Consider the following 4,134-nt stretch of genomic DNA (forward strand, 5'->3'; position numbering starts at 1 on the left):
TTGCCGAACGAAACAAGTTAATTAACTGTAAACGTTCTTCGCGAGTTCTTTCCCTTACACTACTCCTCAAAAAGTGTCACACGCCAAGTCCAACACAAGCGTATTTTTTAATGTGTCAAACATGTACCCTTGCAATCAAAAGTTACGCAAAAAGGACCAGAAAAAAATAGGCGGGGAGTCTATTAACGAAAACCATAAAAATTAAACAACCAAAACCAAATCTCAATATCAAATGCACATTATTATAAATATACACCGGTGCGGGGTTTCAATGACACACACACACGTCCACACACACACACACACACACACACTGACACACACACACACACACACACGAATAAATAAATGAATGAAGAAACTGATACGATCTGTAAACACGGGTAAACATACAGGTATGTAAATAAAATGATACCAGTAGACAAATGAAAATGATGATAAGATATCAAACATTAAAAGATTATGGCAGCTGTACCTTGCGTGGGTTTCTGACTGAGACTCAGACATAATATGGCCGGGCGGTGGAGGCTGCTGAGGGGAACACTGACGAATCAGACTGGACAAATGTATGTAACTTGATTTCATATGAGTGCTCAGGCACTTCAAGTTCACCATTTTTTTCTTTGTAGGTATACTGATAAAAATCCGACAAACCTTTTAAATCCGGCACGCTTATGATAACTTACGTGAGACAGCATACCTGTGTAATAGCCCGGGATATACCCTTAAGTCCAGAACTGTATACCAAGCCCGGGTTTATGAATAACCTCGTAGCCTTTTGTTCGAGTCATAGCAATAACTCGGCAAAATATTCAAGTTACCTCATGTGTGCTGCCATCATCCCGAGCCGGGCTAGATGTTCTCGATGGAGAAGCAATTCTATGTTCACTGTGAACACCGTTGGCAATTAACTCGCAGTTTCCAGGCGGCTTATCACCATCCGTCATAGAGCAACCCAACTGATTCAATTGACACCACGCACTATTGTTCAGGCATAGGCCTCCGCACGACAACGGACTACGACGACGACGATGATGATATAGAAGACTTCTACGGCCATCTGCAAGAACTGTCCTGGATCAAACATCAAATGAAGACATCCTGTACGATTAAGGCGATTGTAATTAACACCGAGTTAGGAGAAGATGCTCAACTGGAAAGGGACATGTGGGCGCTCAATGCTGCACAATACCACAGACAAGTACATAATGCATAGAAAGAAAGGGTGTCTCCTTTTGCTTTGTTTCCTTATTCTCCAGGATATGGAACGTTTCTGTTTCCAATATTTTTGTGACGATGAATAATGCTTAAGATGATAACGATGTTGCTTTGGTGCATCACTGAGTGAACTATTTTAGTTTTGTCACAGAGGACAGTTACTTGACAAGGCTGTAGACGATCATCCACTCTACGCTTCCTTTCATAGCATATTCCGGCACCAACATGGCCCAAACAGAAATACACTGCCACCTACAGTACTCGCGTGTTGGTCAACATTCCCACACCCAAATACGCATTGATGAGATACCGGGATAACTCTCGAGTCATCTGTGTGGTCCCAGTCTTCCCATCTAATTCCATTGCTCATGAACTTTGGATGGGAGCCGGTCACGGGCCAAAAGAGCATAGGTGGAGACCTTATAATGCGCAAAAAGATTATTAAAAAAAAAAAAAAAAAAAGTACCGAGAAAGGGATGTAACGCACTGGTAAATAAAAATACAGGGAAAGCAAATAAGAAATCACCAAAATTCCAAGATTATTCCAAAGTCCCTCTAGAAATATGCGCAAGAAACAACTGTATTAAAATGTGTAATATAGATTGTCACTTTGTCTTACATATATATATTCTAGCCAATGTCATTTGAAACTGTGTTGACTTTGTACATATTTTACAACACTTGGTCTTAATGTGACCAAGCGCGCTATGCTTGCTCCAAAACTGCTCACATACGAGCTACACCAGACGACGTAATTAATTAATAACTCTTTTGTCAGATCAGTAAACTACAAGTATTATATATTGGCAGAATCGTCGCAATTCCATCTTTAAATCTATTCCATTTATGTTTGTAATATTCCATTTATGTTTGTACAGTTTGTAATTTTCAGCGACGAGCTCGTTAAAACTGATCCTGTTCAGGTGACTTAAATTAAGATTATAAATTTATTTTAAAAAACCAACACTGTAAGTACTATGTGTAGAATGTGTTGATTTGTAGATTGTATTGTTCGACACAGTGGTGTTCATATGAGTATGTTCAGTTATTGCTTTGACATGTTAGTCACAGCTCGGTTATGATTGATCTAAATAATTGCATGTCGTCATATGCTTGGAGCCGTGTTCCATTTGAGTCTTCTTAACGTCACAGTCAATGACGTTTCTGGACGCAGATAGTTTGTTCCAGAATGTTCTAGTGAGTGCATAAAGTTCATTCACCACTTAATGGTTAAGACATGATGGCGTTCTTCACTTACTATCTGGTCTATCAGTTTGTCAGTATAATATCAAAGCCACTGATTCTATTACCTTGTTTATTATTCCTGTATTATTTTACATGCTGATATCAGTTGTACTGCTACAGTGTGCTCAGTACTCTAAGATGTGTGTTGTATTCTGTTGTGATTACAAGATAGTGTTGGATTAATATCAGTTATTGGTTAAAACCACCTGATATGTATCAGTCTGTTAATTGTAATTTAGTTATCATGCTCTCTCCTATACGGCTTACTCCAGTATAGTGCTACATGATAAACTGATTCATTTAAGTCACTTTGACACAGTATAAGCTTTACCTAATCTATACTGTCAGTGTACTTTCACTAAATCAGCATAGCTTCAATCACTTTAACTGCACTATTTAAATGTATTAGGAATGTCATTTGATGTCAGTGTTTGGTCTTCACACATATGCAGTACCAAGCGGTAATCTTTCCATGTAATATGTATACATGTGCTTTATTATTCACTTGTGCCGACATGTGCTAATGACATTTATTTGTGTCATTCCAGGCACTGTCTTCTCTTAGTTCTTCTCTTCTAGTCTTCTTCTCTTTTTATATCTTCTCTCTTATGCTCTTATAACTATTGTAAATAAAACAATAGAAAACCCCATTTGTGACTGGCCTCTATATGTTCCTGGCCTGTGCGTGGAATTCTTTTCTATCCTTTAATACTCGTATTCAATCATCATATTTAGTTAAGTCTTTTGTGCCGTACCCTTGAATAACCACTCGGTACACGGCTACATTAATAAATGTGTATGTTTTATTGTGGTGTGTATCCATCGAGATCGATGATGACCATGGTTGTCATCCAGCTGGGGGATGGGGGCAGGGTGGTGGTCGGGTGGGGGGATGCTCATGAATCTATCTGTGAATGCGCAGATGGCTGAATAGTCCAATCTGCGCATGAAATGTTCGCTGACAGTTGCGGCAGACAAAGACAGGCATATCATTGTCAGGGAGCTTGTTTGTCCGTGACTTTCTGGCCTGCCTCTTCTGAACAGCTGCAGCAGTCCTGTTGGCCTCACACAACTTGGCGCCTTTGTGCACAGCAGCGTGCCATTTGTCATGGTCCACTGCAGATTCCTCCCAGGAGTCAGGGTTGATATCAAACGCTTTCAGAGAGACTTTCAGAGTATCTCTGAAGCGCTTCTTCTGACATCCGTGTGATCTCTTCCCTTGTTGCAGCTTGCCATAGAACAGCCTTTTGGGCAGCCGATGGTCTGGCATGCGCGCCACGTGTCCAGCCCAGCGAAGCTGGGACTGCATCAGGATGGTGAAGATGCTGGGAAGGGTGGCTTTTGCAAGCACCTCCGTGTCTGGGGTCCTGTCTTGCCACTTGATGTTCAGTAGCTTCCTGAGGCATGTTGTGTGGAAGTGGTTCAGCTTCTTGGCGTGTCGTTGGTACACTGTCCAAGTTTCGCAGGCGTACAGTAGTGTGGGGAGAACTACTGCTCTGTAGACCTTTAGCTTGGTCTCAAGACCAATGCCTTTTCTCTTCCAGACATTTGCATAGAGTCTGCCAAAGGTTGCGCTTGCTCTTGCAATCCTGACGTTCACTTCATCGTCGATGGTCGCATTTCGTGACAGTGTGCTGCCAAGGTATGTGAACCGCTCCACCGCACTGAGTC

Source organism: Babylonia areolata, chromosome 1 (genome assembly GCF_041734735.1).
Source record: "Babylonia areolata isolate BAREFJ2019XMU chromosome 1, ASM4173473v1, whole genome shotgun sequence".
Lineage (NCBI taxonomy): Eukaryota > Metazoa > Mollusca > Gastropoda > Neogastropoda > Buccinidae > Babylonia > Babylonia areolata.